This window comes from Danio rerio, chromosome 16 (assembly GCF_052040795.2).
Source record: "Danio rerio strain M-AB ecotype USA chromosome 16, GRCz13ab, whole genome shotgun sequence".
Classification (NCBI taxonomy): domain Eukaryota; kingdom Metazoa; phylum Chordata; class Actinopteri; order Cypriniformes; family Danionidae; genus Danio; species Danio rerio.
Window position 1 is genome coordinate 6,122,501 of NC_141036.1, and position 19,192 is coordinate 6,141,692.

General features: G+C 35.4%; 1 protein-coding gene across 16 annotated transcripts in view; it reads right to left on the reverse strand.

Moving 5' to 3' along the window:
- Positions 1-19,192, reverse strand: part of trak1a (trafficking protein, kinesin binding 1a) — a 111,534-nt gene that overhangs the window by 69,205 nt on the left and 23,137 nt on the right. For all 16 annotated transcript variants that reach the window (XR_015510853.1, XR_015510855.1, XR_015510856.1 and 13 more), the window contains one exon: positions 16,046-16,366. The gene's annotated coding sequence lies outside the window, so the exon portion shown is untranslated. The remainder of the gene's footprint in view (positions 1-16,045; positions 16,367-19,192) is intronic.

Below are 19,192 nucleotides of genomic sequence, written 5' to 3' on the forward strand. Positions count from 1 at the left end.
GAGAGGGAGAGAGGGAGAGAGGGAGAGGGGAAAGACGAGGGAGGAGGCGGTGAGCAAACGCGGACATGATCCAGCCATGTCTGGCATGCTGATGATGACAGCAGTCACATGGCCTTCACTAAACATAGACTCAACCACCGGCTTCAGCGCTCATTGTTCCTTTCCTCCTGACTCTGGATCAGCTCTCTTTTCATGAAATAAAACAACGACTACAAAACATGTGTGTTCTGTTGTAGTTTCAGCAGGGCTGCGGATTGGGGGGTTTTGGGGCGTGTTTTTGACAGGAAGTTTAGATACTGTAGCCCCAGGGGGAACTGGAGCAGATATAAATCTAGTGGTTTAACAGCTGTTGAGCGTGCAGTGAGTGTGGAGAGGAAAGAAAGAGATCTCAACAATGATACATACTGTATATACTTATAAACTATGTTTGCTTAATGTTATAATAATAATAATAATAATAATAAAAATAGCAACAATAAAATATATTATTATTATTTTTATTATTATAATTAATAACAACAACAATACAATATGTAAAAACAATATAATAATAATAATAATAATAATAATAGTAAATATACAGTAACAATAATAACAATAATAATAACAACAACAATAAAAGTGTAAAAATAACAATATTTATAAATTTATTATTAGTAGTATTAATAATAATAATAATAATAATAACAATATACATATTATTACTATTATTATTATTTTTTATTCACACAGATATTTAAAAAAGAAATTATTAAAACAAACAACCAGCATATTTGAAATAAAGTATGTATATAATATATTATAATACAATATAGTAGTTTTTGAAAAAAAAATTAAATATTAAAAGACAAATATTTTAAAAATTGAATTATTAAAACAAAGAAGCAAAATATATGTATAAAAAACATTAAATACAGTATGTTACTTGGTCTTTTTTGGCAAAGAATTGCCATCCATTTGTAAGAAAATCCCTCTGTTGCAATATGTGCAAATTTTGGCACATATTTCGCTCCATACAACTAAATTTTAACACCACTGCATTTTTGCTCAAACTGACACTTGTTTTTGCAAAGTGGTTTTCTATTTGCTTGTGAGTCGAGTGAATTTTTACAAAGATTGTGATTGTTTGCAAAATGCTTGATTTGTTTTTGAAATGATGGCACAGATTTCACTCTATATCTGTCCTCAACTAAGTTTTTACTCAAACTGACATTTGTTTTTGCAAAGTGGTTTCTGTTTGTTTGCGAGTCGAGGGATTCTTTGCAAAGCAGATTGTGTTTCTTTGCAAAATGCAGGATTTGTTTGTGAAATTTTGGCACAGATTTCCCTCCATACAACTAAATTTTAACATCACTGTGTTTTTGCTCAAGCTGACACTTGTTTGTACAAGATGGTTTCTATCTGTTTGCAAGTCGAGTGATTCTTTGCAAAGCAGAATGTGTTCCTCTGCAAAATATTAGTTTTGTTTGTGAATTTTGACACATATTTTGCTCCATTCAACACAATTTTAACATCACTGTGCTTTTGCCCAAACTGACACTTGTTTTTGCAAAGTGGCTTCTGTTTGTTTGTGGCTCGAGTAATTCTTTGCAAAACAGACTTTTTGTTTGAAAAATGCTGTAATTGTTTTAAATATTTTGGCACATATTTTGCTCCATACAGCTAAATTTTAACAATCACAGGGTTTTTGCTCAAAGTGACCTTTGTTTTTGCAGAGGTTTCTGTTTGATTGCGAGTCGAGTGATTCTTTGTAAAGCAAATTGTGTTTTTTTGCAAAGCAGTTTTTTTGTGTTTGAAATTTTGGCAAATATTTTGCTCCATACAACTAAATTTTAACCTCACTGGGTTTTTGCTTAAATTACACTTGTTTTTGCAAAGTGATTTCTGGTTGTTTGCGAGTTGAGTGCCTCTTTGCAAAGCAGAGTGTGTTTGCAAAAAGCTGAATTTGTTTGTGAAATTTTGGCACATATATCACTCCATACAATAGTCCTTAACTACACGTTCTCACCCTCCCTCTCTCTCTCTCTCTCTCTCTCTCCCTCTCTCTCTATGTACAGACAGAAGTCAAACAGTGAATATCAAGGTTGTTTAACGTCAGAGACTGCTAACTCACTCGGACACTGAGCTGGAATTCACATTCGAATAACAAGCTACAGACTACTTTGAACAACTAAAACACACACAAACAAACAACGAACTTACTAGACTCTTTAAATGAACAGTGACCTCTTATCATGAGTGACTTCGGAAGGGCTTTAGCTCTGCATGTGACACTGACAGATGGTAAGCACACAATTCAGAAAGTTATCTAAGAGAGAACATAATCAAGCAGGAAAAAAACTGCCTCATTACCTTATTAACTACACACCTAGAAATCTCAAGGCAACAACAGCATTTTCTGACTAATACAGAGTGTTTTAGTACATAAATTCCGGGTATTAAACCATTTAGAAGAGATGAAAGTGGCAATTCTGCACCTGGTTATTAAATCTTAATGTGTTCTCCATTTATTTTGAATGATCTGATGACTCGGCATATAAGAGCATGAGCGGACGTGTGGGAAAACGCCAACGTGGACCGCAGCACATGCCTGCCTTAAGGAGATGAATGGGAATCTTTGGGATCAGAGCCAATCAGATGGCAGCTGAAATGAAATGTAATGTAATGCAATCCTGCTGGAAATCTTGAAAATATTTAGAAGATTTGGTAATAATTGTGGCATACATGTGCTTGTGCTCAACAATGGATTAAAATAAATCACAGATATCCAATAAGAAATAGTGTGCTTAATTAAAAGATTTGCACATCCTTTCTAAACCACAGATCTGTGGTAAACTTCTATGGCAACAATAGCCAAACAGAATCTGTGTTTTGGGAATGGTGAGATAATCTTTCCTGTGAGTCAGAACAGGCAGAGTGACCTCAGTAACTGCACAGTTAAACATGAACACACTGCACACACACACTTGAGTGTTGACTTTACCAAGAAGTGACCTGTTACAGAACACAACAGGGAGAACAGTTCAAAGGCCTGTAATGTACTTAACAAGCAGACAAAAAAAAATGAACATAAAATGTGGTCAGGGTGGAAGAACTAGTGTAGCATAAATGTTTCATTGCAAAAACTAATGATGGTGTTTCTAGTGCAAAGTACAGACTGACAGATTCCTCTCATGTTGCAACATTAAGCAGCATGCAGCACACAGGTGACCTTTACAGAAGAGTTTTAACACTGCCTCTTGTTGTTTGCATTTCTTTTTCTTTTTATTAAACATATATTATATTATATTATATTATATTATATTATATTATATTATATTATATTATATTACATTATATTTTAAAACTTAAGCTTTTAAATTTGACTTAAAGCTGTATACTAGCTTTTTGCCAAATGACTAGTAACATATTATTCATTATTATCATCAGCATGGCAAAGACTAAAAATAAAACTTGAAGTTAGTTATTAAAATTGTTTAAAAAGTGTTAATAATAATAATAATAATAATAATAATAATAATAATAATAATAATAATAATAATATAAATAAAAAAGCCAATAACAATCACCAATAACAATCATCATCATCATCCTAATTTTTAATATTAATATTATTTCCCAGGAGGGCAAATAAAAAAAAAAAATATATATATAAATAAATAAATAAATAAATGGCCAAATAACTAGTAACATTTTATTTATCCTCATCATCATGGCAAAGACTAAAAATAAAACAAGTTACTTAAAGTTAGTTATTAAAAGGTTTATGTTATTATTATTATTATTATTATTTTTTTAATCATCATCATCATCATTTTATTATTATTATAATTTCCCAAGAGGGCTAAAAAAAATAAATAAATACATACATACATAAATAAATAAATGTAATAGCATAATATTATATAATATAAATATAGCATATTATCTATTATTATTTGTTATTTATTTATAATTACTTATTATTTACAAGACTAAAAATGAACAAGTTACTTGAAATTAGTTATTAAAATAATGTAAAAAAATGTGTTATTTAATATTAATAACTACAACAACTATTATTATTATTTTTATTATTATTATTATTATTATTATTATTATTATTATTATTATTAGTAGTAGTAGTAGTAGTAGTAGTAGTAGTATTATCATCATCATAATTTTTATTATTATTATTTCACAAGTAAATAAAAGTAAATAAAAAAAAAATAAATAAATAAATAAATAAATGTATTAGCTATTTGACATTTTATACTAACTAACTAAAATGTCATGTTATGAATTATTTAATATTAATTACATATTTAATATGATTTAAACATGCAGATATGAAAAATAATAAATATATCAACATGTACATTATTATAGCACATCTATTATTATTGTTTTATCTTTAGGCAAACTTTTTTTATATATACTGTAAAGTTTAATTGTGTTCGGTTTCTTAAAATAGCCTACAGTATACTGTTTTAAGGGTGGCGTGGTGGTGCAATAGTTAGCACTGTCACCTCACAGCAAGAAGGTCGCTGGTTTGAGCCTCAGCGGTTCATGTGTGGAGTTTGCATCATCTCCCCTGTGTTCGCATGGGTTTCCTCCACAAGTGCTATAGGTAAACTGGGTAAGCTACTGTATGTGTGTGAATAAGTGTGTATGGGTGTTTCTAAGAGATGGATTGCAGACGGAAGGGCATCCGCTGCGTAAAACATATGCTGGATAAGTTGGCAATTCATTCCACTGTGAAAACCCCTGATTAATAAAGGGACTAAGCTGAAAATAAAATTAATGAATGATATTGTTTTAAAATTTTATAAATCTCAAAAGCCATACAGCCCATTTGATAGAGGCGCAATTAAACATAAGAAACCACAGCACACCGTCTAAAACCATAACACAAGACTAAACTTAACTGAACCATTTAAACTCATTGAACTATTATTGCATGTGGGTAAAAGGTCGAAGATGTCAGACAGCACAGAGATAAGACACAAGCCCCTGACTGCTGCATCTCAAACAGATTGCAAGCAAGCATTTGAGAATCTGAGAAATCTGTTGGAGAAAATACTGAATGTTGGACATCATCAGCAACTCTAGACATCCACTAGATGGCAGCGTGCCATGATTCTGCATTTAGTTAGTTCTGAGAAAAGTAGGTTAGCTGACCTAAAGCTTTTCATATGCTAATGAGCTGCCTGTGGCATTACGACACTCTAACTGACGGATCTTATCACATACGAAAGCAAAACACACGGGGGAAAAAACAATGACGTGAGGGAGACGGGGAAATGTGGTGCCCTTCAGCTGAGGAAAGGCTGCTCACAAAACCCAAACCACACCTGGAAGCAAGCATTATGAAGCTGTCTGAAGACTTTATTACTTGCCCTATGAAGAATAGTGAGCCCTTACTAGCCATCTGTAACTAAATCTAGCTAATGTTTTTGTAGGTCGAGGAGACATCGCTTATGTTGTTACTATATACAAAATTAAATGAGATTGGATTGTTTTTAACTATGGAGTATTTAGTTTATGAAATGTGATTTACTTTTTTTTTTTTTAAAAAGAGAGAAAATTATTTGACACATTGAGGAAGGCATCTATTGTTGATATAACAACTCTACAAAACAGCACGGCAACATGAACAAACTAACTCTTTCTTATAAAACGTAAAAAGAAATCAATTTCAGACTGCCCAGTACTAGTGACAGTACAAGAGTAACAACAAAACAATGCAAAATGCACTGAGAAAATGCACATTTTTAGCTGGCAGTGCGTAGGAAGTCTCACATAGTTCATTAAGGACTATGTGTCAGCCAGGAGGAAATGGCAGCCCAGTATTTTCACTATGTAAATTCAGCCAACTGAGAATCTGTGATAACAGGCAGAGGAAAGGCCTTAAATGGATTATATTTAGTGATTATCACTAAAGTATTCACTCTAGATCAGTGGTTCTCAAACTGTGGTACGTGTAGCACAAGTGGTACGCGGATGAATCAAATATGTCATATGTACATGTTACATATATTTAAATAAATCATCAAAAATGATTTATATATGAATATGATGACTTAAAGTCTATATTTATGAGGTCCAGGCAACATTTTTCCAGGAGTTTTTTCATTTTTTTACTTTTTAAGAACAGTAACCTACCGTTTTTTAACTTTTAAAAGCACAATTTAATTAAAATGTTCTTAATAATAGGAACTAATCTGCCTTGTTTTTGAACTGTACAGAGTTTTAGCTGCTTTCCTGGACCTAATACGCTACTGTATTTCAATACTGCTCATTATGATGGTACTTGCAAAGACAACTTTTTCTGAGGTGGTACTAGATGAAAAACCTTTGAGAACCACTGCTCTAGATAAAACCAACCCATCAAGCTGTAACATAATTATTAAGGTCAAACATCTGGGAACTCCGTCAACATTACAATTGTGATGAAATTAAAACGGTGATAATTACTGCTAAATGATAAGTATTTTTTTTCTGTCAAGCATTACATTGTTTTATAACACAACCCCCAATAAGAAAAAGTTGAAACAGCATGGAGAATGCAAGTTAATATAAGAAAGAATTGATTTCCAGTTACTTTGAGTTGTATTTCATTCCAGACAATATGAACACAAAATATTCCATGTTTTGTCTGGTCAACTTCATTTCATTTGTAAATATGCATCCTTTCCTGTCTGTCAGACCTGCAACACATTCCAAAAAAGTTGGTACAGGAGCAGTTTAGGGCTAGTAATCAGGTAAACTGCTTAAATAATAATGTGATTTGAAAGAGGTGACGTCAACATGTGATTGTAATTAGGATTTAGTACAAAAGCAGCATCCAAGAAAGGTCAAGTCCTTTAGGACCAAAGATGGGCTGAGGATGTCCAGTTTGCCAACAAATTCAAGAAAACATTACAAAAATGTTTAAAATCAATGTTCATTAAAGAAAAAAGCAAGACATTTGGATATTTCACCTTCAGCAGTGCAGAAAATAATTTAAAGGGCCATGAAACCCCCTCGATTCAGCAGGGTGTTTTCACACCTCTACTTTGGAAAAAGTCAGAAAAGTGGGCGTGTCCAGCTCTGTTTAGGGGGGAGTGTCGGGGGAAGAAAAGAGGCATGGTGTGGGAGTGTCTATTTGGGCGCGCTGAGTTTCAGAGTCAAAATACACACACACAGGGGACAAAGTGACTGTGTTTACTTGGACATCTGTAGTCAAATTTTTTGCCAAATTATTAAATGGTGGACTTTAACTGCAGTTTGGCTCTTTCATTCAGGGAATTCATTTATGCCCCTCGCGACAAAACGAGATATTTGATTCGAGGAATTGCTGTAAGCGTGTATTGTTCATGCAATGTTTGATACCGCACGGTGAATGAGAAAAAAAACTCCTCATTTCCCGGAAACTTAGATCCACACGGCAGGTAGTGTCAGAAAGCCGCGTGTGTTATTCCAGTCACAAAATGCGGTGAAAATCCTACACAAGGTTATAGTTTGGTTGTAGTGCTAACATGTTTACACTCGGTGCAATAGTTTGTTCGATACAAACAAACTGAATAAACAAAGAGCACTGCTCGCTCACTTACCAAATCTGTAGAGACAGGACAATCACCATCAACTAGAGCCGCGTCTTTAATAAGAGGAGACTACAAGCGAATCCGTATCTCAGTGTTTGCAGATGAGAACAGCTCTCAGGTAAACAATAATCCTCCTTAGACACGTAAGTTATTGTTATTGAGCGTCGCGTACAATTTTATTCCACGCGTGACTCCAGCTGCGCTCCGAGTGATGAATGTCAGAGTGATGAAAAATAAACATTATTAGAGTTTTGACCTGATATAGACCCAATGTGGCACATATTTTGCCACTCTAGTAAAACCTGACACTGTATTTTTCATCTAAGTGATTTTCATTTATCGTATTAACTGGTAATACTTTACAATAAGGTTGTATTAGTAAATGCTAATTGGTGTATTTACTAACACGAACAAACAATAAACAATACATTTATCACAGTATATTTTCATTCTTCATTAAATTTAGTTAATGCATATAATAATAATAATAATAAAGTAATTTACTAAATGCATTAGTGAATGTTAAACTATTATTAATAAATGCTGAAAAAGCACTGTTCATTATAGGTTCATGCTAGTAAATACATTAACGAACATGAACTATTAATGCCTAAAGTGTGAACTGTTAATGGTCAGTTACCCTAATGCCTAGTTTAGACTGCGTGATTTTAGCCCCGATTTCGGATCGCCGACAGGTTTTGAGAAATCGCCGACAAATGCCTGAAATTCCAGGCAAATCGCTGCTCGTGCACGTGGGTGACTATCACACAGTATGAACGATCAAAGACGCGATCTGAGAGAATCGCCGATGAGTCACCGATGCCTGCGAGATATTTGGCGCGCTAAATATTTGGAGCTGTCGGCGATTCAAATCATGCCGTGTGAATTGAGTTTTAACTGAAAATAACATCAGCGATCGCCTACAGCCAATGAGAGAGCAGCTTTCACTTGTGTGTGCGTGTGTGTACACCTGCTGCAGGTCAGCGGGAGGCTGGGGGAGAAGTTAAAAGCGCTCTTTTTCGGTTTATTTGGACCCACGAAATGGAGGAAAAACTAGTGGAGGTTTGACAGGACTCAGGAGCAACCGTGTCTGTTTGACGTTTAATACAGAAAGAAATTAGTTTATTATCATTGTTTAGGAGAAATGGTTAATTCCCTTTAAACCCAGGTGAGCAAACATGTACATGTTCTACCCCATTAAAGGCTTCTTTCTCATTATGTAGTTAATAACAAAAGATATAATGCGTGTTTTTGGCAGTGAGACGTAGTTTGGACGACGTTGTCGGCGATTCTTCCTATAGTAAAGTCATGCAGTGTGAAACCCCCTGTCACCGATCCATCTTGCAGTGTAAACAAAGCAGCGACGAAACGCTAGCCCAGATAGTCACGCAGTGTGAAAACATCTGTGACACGACTACTTTGAAAATCATGCAGTCTGAACTCGGCATAAAATGCTTTAATAGTACATAACCAAACTTTGGGATCCCATAAAAACAGCATTCAGCCAAATACGACCAATCACAAAACAGAAAACCCTGAAGACCAAATAAGTAAATCTATTAATTATAAATAAACACTGATCTAAGGTCTCTTTCCCACCCTCCCCTTTTCTCTGAGGACAGCGTAACCTCCGGAAGTGACCAAAAAAACAAACAAAAAAGTCATCTTCAGCCTGAATCCCCGGCACACACAAACATAACAGGGTTACACAACGAAGAGCGTTCATGAGAGGCTTTTTGTCAAGGGCTCGTACAATGTGTCTCCAAGAGGCGACAGCAAAAAAACGACAACAACCAAAGTTGGTGCCAAAAACTCAGCTACACTTGCCAATTATATTAATTTGGCATCAATGAAGTGAAAGCGGCTGGATGTGCAGATCTTTCAAATGGAACCTAACACTATTGCCCATGTATCCATCCACAGTATAACACACAGACACACATACTTATTATATTTGCCTGTGGCAAATTCTGAAGGTGAAAGAGACCCCATTAAGTAGGGTGCGAATTATACATAGGCGATTGGTGGGTCAGCTTTCACAGTAATGTTAGTTTGTGTAATACATAATTCAATTAACCAAATGTACAGTCACTGGCCACTTTATTAGGTACACCTTACTAGTACCAGGCTGGACCCCATATTGCCTTGAGAACGGCATTAATCCTTCGTGGCATAGATTCAACAAGGTCCTGGAAATATTCCACAGAGATTTTGGTCCATACTGACATGTTAGCATCACACAGCTGCGGCAGATTTGTCGGCTGCACATCCATGATGCGAATCTTCCGTTTCACCACATCCCATAGGTGCTCTATTGGATTGAGTTCTGGTGACTGTGGAGGCCATTTGAGTACAGTGAACTCATTGTCATGTTCAAGAAACCAGTCTGAGATGATTCACACTTTATGACATGACGCATTATCCTACTAGAAGTAACCATCAGAAGATGGGTACACTGTGGTCATAAAGGGATGGACATGGTGAGCAACAATACTCGGGTCGGCTGTGGAATTGACACGATGCACAACTGAAACTAATGGGCCCAAAGTGTGCCAAGAAAATATCCCCCACACCATTACACCACCACCACCAGCCTGAATCGTTGATCCAAGGCAGGATGGATTCATGCTTTCATGTTGTTGACAGAAATTCTGATCCTACCATCTGAATGTTGCAGCAGAAATTGAGACTCATCAGACCAGGAAACGTTTTTCCAATCTTCTATTGTCTAATTTTGATGAGCCTGTGTGAATTGTAGCCTCAGTTTCCTGTTCTTAGCTGACAGGAGCGGCACCTGGTGTTGTCTTCTGCTGCTGTAGCCCATCTGCCTCAAGGTTAGAAGTGTTGTGTGTTCAGAGATGCTCTTTTGCAGACCTCGGTTGTAACAAGTGGTTATTTGAGTTACTGTTTCCTTTCTATCAGCTGGAACCAGTCTGGCCATTCTTCTCTGACCTCTGGCATCAACAAGGCATTTGTGCCCACAGACCTGCTGCTCACTGGATATTTTCTATTTCAGACCATGCTTTATAAACCCTAGAGATGGTTGTGCATGAAAATACCAGTAGATCAGCAGTTTCTGATATCCTCAGACCAGCCCGTAAGGCACCAACATCCATGCCACGTTTAAAGTCACTTAAATCACCTTTTCGTCCCCTTTCTGATGCTCGGTTTGAACTGCAGCAGATCATCAGATTTTTTGCGGGGTCCAATCACACACATACGCATGCATGCACACATTGCACAAATGGAATGAGGAAGCTTTTACCTGATGAAAATGCACACTTTTTCTATAATGAAAATGTTGTAAAGTCCATACTGCTAAACAGATAATGAAAACCTAGCAGTCTAGACGTACACGCTAGACATTAGCATTGATGCATGACAAGACCTTTGAACTTCTAAAGCTTGGTTCAGGATGGATTAGATTAGGCCACCAATAGGGATCAAAATCATAAAGGTTTTTTGAAACATATATGACTTAAAGGGATAGTTCAGCCAAACAATACATTTCTGCCATCATTCACTCAGTTATGACTTGCTCCAACCCAAATGATGATATTTTGATGAATGTTGGAAACCTGTAACCACTGACATCCACAGCAGGAAAAACAAATACTATTGAGGACAGTGGTTACAGGTTTACAACATTCTTCAATATATTATCTTATGTGGTCAAAAGAACAAACAAGCAAACAAACAAAAAACATACAGAACAGAAACAGAAAAACTATTCATTTAATACACTCAAAATAGTTAATAAAATCATAATATGATATATTAGTTAATAAAATAGCTAATAAAATCAGTGTATACCAAATAATTATGTTATGTTATGTTATGTTATGTTATATTCCCAGTACTGGGTTGCAGCTGGAAGGGCATCTGCTACGTAAAACATATGCTGGATAAGTTGAAGGTTCATTCCACTGTGACGACCCCTAATTAATAAAGGGAGAAAGCCGAAATGAAATTGAATGTATATTATATTATATTATATTATATTATATTATATTATATTATATTATATTATATTATATTATATTATATTATATCATATTTTATTATATGCTATTATATTATATTATATTATATTATAATATATTATATTATATTATATTATATTATATTATATTATATTTTATTTTATTATATTATTTTACATTATATTATATCATATTTTATTATATGCTATTATATTATATTATATTATATTATATTACATTATATTATATTATATCATATTTTATTATATGCTATTATATTATATTATATTATATTATATTACATTATATTATATTATATCATATTTTATTATATGCTATTATATTATATTATATTATATTATATTATATTATATTATATTATATTATATTATATTATAATATATTATATTATATTATATTATATTATATTATATCATATTTTATTATATGCTATTATATTATATTATATTATATTATATTATATTATATTATATTATATCATATTTTATTATATCATATCATATCATATCATATTATATTATATTATATTATATTATATTATATTTTATTATATTATATTATATTATATTATATTATATTATATTATATTATATTATATTATATTATATCATATTTTATTATATCATATCATATCATATCATATTATATTATATTATATTATATTATATTATATTATATTATATTATATTATATTTTATTATATTATATTATATTATATTATATTATATTATATTATATTATATTATATTATATTATATTATATTAATTCATTTTCCTTCAGCTTAGTCCGTTTACTTATCAGGGGTCGCCACAGAGGAATGTACTGCAAACTATTCCAGCATATGTTTTATGCAGCAGATGCCCTTTCAGCCGCAGGGAAACACCCATACACTCTCACATTCACACACACACTCATACACTACTGCCAGTTTTGTTTACCCAATTCAACTATAGCGCATTTTTCAGGGTATATGCAGTAATCCTAAAGGTAATTTCAATACCTTTTTAAGACTTTAAGACCTTCTCAGAATATTTTAAGACCTCATCGACACTTCAAGTTCTAATCCAGCATTTAACCTAATAAACAGATGTTAATAAAAAGTTGTAGTTAAATAAATCAATGAAGCACAACCATGCAACAGAACTCAGATAAGCTCGGATAAAACAAAGCTTGAAAGAATAAATTTCGCAGTTGTTTTCAGCGACAGGCTTCAGCCACTGTTTAAACTCGTCTTTCTCTAACCAGGACTACGCAAACTTTCATTTTCCTATTTTCCCATTTGGCCAGGACACCGGGGTTACACTCCTACTCTTTACGAGAAGTGCCATGGGATTTTTAATAACCACAGAGAGTCAGGACCTCGGTTTAACGTCTCCTCTGAAAGACAGTATAGTGTCCCCTTTACTATACTGGGGCATTAGGACTCACATAGACCGCAGCTTGAGTGCCCCCTGCTGGCCTCACTAACACCACTTCCGACAGCAACTTAGTTTTCCCAAGTGGTCTCCCATCCAGCTACTGACCAGGCTCAGCCCTGCTTAGCTTCAGTGAGTAACCAGTCTTGGGTTTCAGGGTGATATGGCTGTTTTAATAAAACTACAATGCACTGGTAAAGGGAAGGGCATCCACTGCGTAAAACATATGCCGGAATAATTGGCGGTTCATTCCGCAGTGGCGACCCCTGATAAATAATGGAGTAAGTCGAAGGAAAATGAATGATTATGCTTATCATCAGTGAACTCTAAATGCTAGACCTGAGTACTTCTACAACACTGGAACAAAGAGACTCAATTCCAGCCAGAAAGCAGCTATTTTTACCATGCTGAGTGGAAAACTTGTGTTAGTAGGTCAGCTCTTTCCCAATGTATGACCAAGGGGAAAAGAGCTTGTGTCAGTCTTAAGAGAAAAAGTTCTTTATTGCTGATTGAAGATGGGAAAATACACATCATAATAATAATAATAATAATAATAATAATAATAATAATAACCATCATCATTTCAACAACAGAAGCCAGGACTGAAATATTTTAAAGAAAAATAAAACCTGGCGTCCCTATGCCTGAGGATTGATGCAGGTCAGATAATAAAATGTATGACTCTTGGAGTGGCCTAGTTTCACAAATAAAGGATCCCAAATGGCCCTTTGTATATCTATGCATACACCGTTACTCATGCATAAATATGCTGAGAAGTAACTGTGGGAGTCACTTAATCTTTCATAATTTGACTACTTGAAGCCCAAAAAGTCATGCACTTTTAAAGAATACTCCATTTGATAATGTGAACAAGCTTTCTTAGTTGACTGTTTGTGCTTTTTCTCAATGAAGTTTTAAGCAACATAAGTGCTCATCAACATTTTATTTAATATTTTTGTAATTATCAATAATGTGGTGTTAATTTCTAGTGGTGGGAAAAAATATTAATAAATCTTGTTGCAATATTTTTTGCTGCAGGATTATATTGATACATTGCTAATATTTTATTACTTCACATTCCACTACGGTACATGGTGGTGTTAAGGTTTTTGTTTTTATTTTGTTTTTGAGTGAACTGGATCACCTTCAGTGTGCAGTCAGTCAAATGAAGTTGGGTAGGGCTGTACAATACTAAAAAAGCATGTGATATGCAATATTGATGTTGCGTATAGTGATAATGATATTTCTTAATATATAATATTTCCCTAAAAATGCTAATATTATTTGCTATTTTAATATATATATATATATATATATATATATATATATATATATATATATATATATATATATATATATTTATATATATATATATATATATATATATATATATATATATATATATATATATATATATATATATATATATATATATATTTTGTATTTATTTATTTTTTTATGATATTAAACAAACAGGTAAAATATATATTTTTTCAGATCTAATTAATTCTAATTTAGACTAAAAATACAGTGTCAATATGCAAACATTTAGCCTTTATAACACTATGAGTGAGTGAAAACCTCAGAATCAGATATTCTGACTCTGATTGGCTGACGTTTCTCTCTTGTCAGCTCTGGGTTCACCTTCGGGCTGTTTCAGCCAATAGCAAAACAGCAACTACAGAGGAGGTGGAGATAAAGATAGCAAGGCCCCATCTGATCGGTCAAATTTAAATAAACAACAACTGGATAAAAATAAATCTAATTTGTCACACCTCTGCGATATTAATATTGCATATACTTGTAACGGAGGTCTTTAGCCTCCTTGTAAGAGCAACCGACTTCCATGCAAAGAATCGCCAGTTTAATACTAGCTCAGACTGGATTGGGTGCAGTAGGAATCGTGGGTAACATGTGGGGGCTCGTCCGGGATGGGAGTGAGGTTTAGGGGGGTGAGTTTAACGAAGGCCAGCTAACAAAGTGCTATGCAGGTAAAGCTCACTCCTCTGACCTCGAGAGATGCTCTAGCAACAGACGCTAGAGGCCATGGTCTTTAGCCTCCTTGTTAGAGCAACTGACTCCCATGCAAAGAATCGCCGGTTTGATTCCAGCTCAGACCGGGTTGGGTGCAGTAGAACCAGTGGGTTACATGTGTGGGCTCGTCCAGGATGAGAGTGAGTGTAATAGAGGCCAGCTAATGAAGTGCTATGCAGGTAAACCTCACTTCTCTGACCTCTGACCAAGAAGACGCCCTAGCAACAGACGCTAGAGGCCATGATCTTTAGTCTCCTTGTGAAAGCAACCGACTCCCATGCAAAGTATCGCCAGTTTGACGGACCGGATTGGGTGCAGTAGGACCGGTGGGTTACACGAGGGGGCTCGTCCGGGATGGGAGCGAGGTTTAGGGGGGTGAGTGTAATGGAGGCCAGCTAGCGAAGTGCTATGGAGGTAAACCTCAGTCCTCTGGCCTCAAAAGGTGCTTTAGCGACAGACGCTAGAGGCCATGCTCTTTAGCCTCCTTGCAAGAGTAACTGACTCCCATGCAAATAATCATCGGTTCGATACCAGCTCAGACTGGGTTGGGTGCAGTAGGTCCGGTGGGTTACATGTGAGGGCTCGTACGGGATGGAAGTGATGTTTAGGAGGCCAGCTGGTGAAGTGCTATGCAGGTAAATCTCACTCCTCTGATCTCAAAAGGTGCTCTAGCAACAGACGCTAAAGGCTGTAGTCTTTAGCCTCCTCGTTAGAGCAACCGACTCCCATGCAAAGAATCGCCGGTTCGATACCAGCTTAGACCAGGTTGGGTGCAGTAGGACCAGCGAGTTACATACTATTATGATGATAACAATAATTTTGCAATATATTGTGCAGCCCTAGATGGCGACATCAAGGAAAAGTGAATACAACATTTAAGATGGGGTCAGTTTGTCAGCTTGACAATCCCATTTATTTGCACTGCAACAATACAATTGAAGTGAGGTTCACAAACTAAGACATGTAATTTAGCTTAAAAATAGTGCTAAAGTTTTCTCTGGTGACATATTTTGGTAACATGCTTACCTGTGATGGTTTCGGCATCTCTGCAAATCCTAGAGGCATCAGTGGCTTCGCTCACATACTGCTCCTCCTGGTGGTGTGGAGGGGTGGTGTGTGGGTTCCAGAGGGGCTGGCAGATAGGATGAGGGGTCCGGGGGGAGAGCGGGATGGGCAGGGCTGAGGCTGTGGCAGTGGGGGGCGATGCCGCGGTGTCCAGCTTGACTGCTTTTCACAGGTCAACCCCAGGAGCCATAGGGCAGCGCCCAGAGACAACAGTCCAGTGGGGCCGTCTCCCAGATGTGTGACAAACCACTGTCAGCAAATCAGGAACATCTCTGATATGATCTGGAGAGGAAGGTAAGAAACCAATGGTTAATTAAGTTATGGGCTGAAGGACCGGAGGTTCATTTGTAGGGCTGTGATGATAAATCCATGTATTGTGATTCATTAATTGATTTTTAGATTTTTGGACTTCATGACAATTTTCACTGGAATAGACTTCGAGCTCACTATTTAACAACAAATGGCACTCTAGGTTGATTTATAACAGCAGATGGCGCTCTATGGTAGGTTTTTAACAGCAAATGGCGCTAAAGACTCTGTTCATGACAGCAGATAGTGCTCTATGCTGATTTATAACAGTAGATGGTGCTCTAGGCTCAGTTTATGACAGCAGATAATGCTCTAGGCTGTTTTATAACAGCAGATGGCGCTCTATGGTAGGTTTTTAACAGCAGATGGCGCTCTATGGTAGGTTTTTAACAGCAGATGGTGCTCTAGGCTAGGCTTTAACAGCGAATAATCCTACATTTCAACATTAAAATCATTCCACATTGACAAAAATTTCAAGTGTCAAAAACAGACAAAACAAGCAAACAAAGACATAATCCTGACTAAAACTTTGAGTTCTTTAAAATACAAAATAAAACTAAAATAAAGCAAAACAAGCTAAACAAATAAGCATTTTCAAAGTTTATTAATATCATTAAATTTAACATGTATCAGTCCCTGGAGAATTTTGCCAGTCCAGTGGTTCTCAAGATTTTTAAAGCTAAACACTAGAATCGAAGCAAATAATGCCTACAATTTTGAGAAAAGCAGAAATCAATGATTTCATTCAACAAATGTATTTAAAAATGCAACAGCAAAATTATTTACTAATTTAATTTTGGACAGAACTTTGTGTAGGTGTAGTGTGTAAACAGTCACAGTGGAGTGATTTAAACACAACAAGTTTCTTTTTTTTTTTTTAATTTGCTGACGTGAAAAGAAAAAAATGAATAAATCCCAGTGATTTTGAGGCACACCACAACATGGCATAGTAATGCAGTTTTCCCCGCCCACCGATTGATTGACAGGTGCCATGTTTCTATAATAACATGTATACACACATCCACAGAATATTTTTGGCAAAGAAACTTGGATTAAAACATGTTACAACTCACTGTGATCAGCTGCACTTCAGTAAGTAATTTAATAAGTTTAAAACTATTTAAAACAGAGCACGTTCTTAATAAAGAGAGTAAAATGCTATGCAAATCTTGATTGATATATTCACCACAGCTGCACGGTGTCAGTAAACGAGCATATATGTGTGTGTATGTCTGTTCTGCAAGCGGCATTTGTATGAGACTCATCGTTTCAGAAAGGCTTGAATAGACTCCACCACAAATTCATCAAATAAACTTACTAGGCATTTTTGACTAGCAGCCTTATTTCAGCTTCATTTGTGTCACTGACGGCTGTTTATCTAACATAACGCAAGAACAGCAGTCAACCACGTCGGGTCGGTGGGCGGGAAGAACCAGCTGATTTGGATTTAAAGCCACAGGCTACAAAAACAGCTACAATATCCCCAAACAACAAAATGGAGAGACTCTACATTATATAATAAATAATCTGATGAGCATTTTGAGCTGCAAACTTTACAGACACATTCTGGAAACACCAAAGTCTTATCTTACATCTTGTAAAAGGGGTCAAATAGGTGCCCTTTAAATATTAACTGTAATAACATTGTTCAAATCAAAGTCATGTGTCATGTCCAACAACATCATGTGGAGCCTAGCAAGATTAGTTGATATGATGACCAACAATATGTGTAAATCGATAATACATAGCATGTCTAAAAAAATTAGGAGAATATAGATTTTCACTGAACAAACATTCTTAGTAACTCACAATATTTACAGTATTGGTTTAAAATGATTTAGAAGAAAAAAAAAAACATGAACAGAAATGTTTAACAATATACTGTAGATATCTTAATCTTGGGCAAATGGATAAAGGAATTAACCAATGTAATACACAATAAACCAAACAGATAATTTTAGGAAAGCACTGAAATCAACAGTCCACTTCATTCAGCCAATAAAGATTGAAATCCATCTGCTTTCAGTCTCTGCTCAGACAACCATTCAATCAGAGCAGTGATTTACATCTGTTCTGAGATCAGCGGTTAACCCCAAACTGACCAGAGTACTAGACAAAGCCTTTAGGACTGTGTGTCTGCTAGAGCTGCAGAGTTACAGCAATCAATCCCGGTGCTGGTCAAACTAGGCCACAACACAGCAGAATTCACAGTCGACGCTGCAAACAAAGACTTCCGCTGATAAAGTTTTGCTTCAGCTTATTAAATGAGCATGTCAGACAACAATAATGTGTTGCATCATTCACAGAATGATCTAGAATGGTTTAGAATAGTCTGACACACCCTCCTGGTGATAGGGCCAACAAACAAGTCAACACAAAGCAGGTCTGCCATAGACTTCCATTTTGTTATACTGGCCTACCATTCGTTTCTATACGCAAAAATTTAAACATCACTTACAATGGCTTGTGTTGTGCACAATCTACATCTTTTTATATCTATAGTATTTGTCTGTTGTTCTCTTGCAGAAGCAATCTACCCTGTTTTGAAACGTAGCTGGCACAGTTTTCAAAGCGGTAGTAAAAACTATAGCGTATCTGACTTCATTGATAATCGATACGCAGCTATCGCTCTACCGGATGTGCTTTCAAACCATCCGTGTAAAAGGCCTATGAGCAGATCTACCACATGACAGGAAGATCTGTGCAATGTTTGATATATAAACCTCAATAGATCATGTCCACAGAGTATTGTTACGATGATCTCCGTTAACCTTGTCTAATAAGTGCTTCCATTATGTG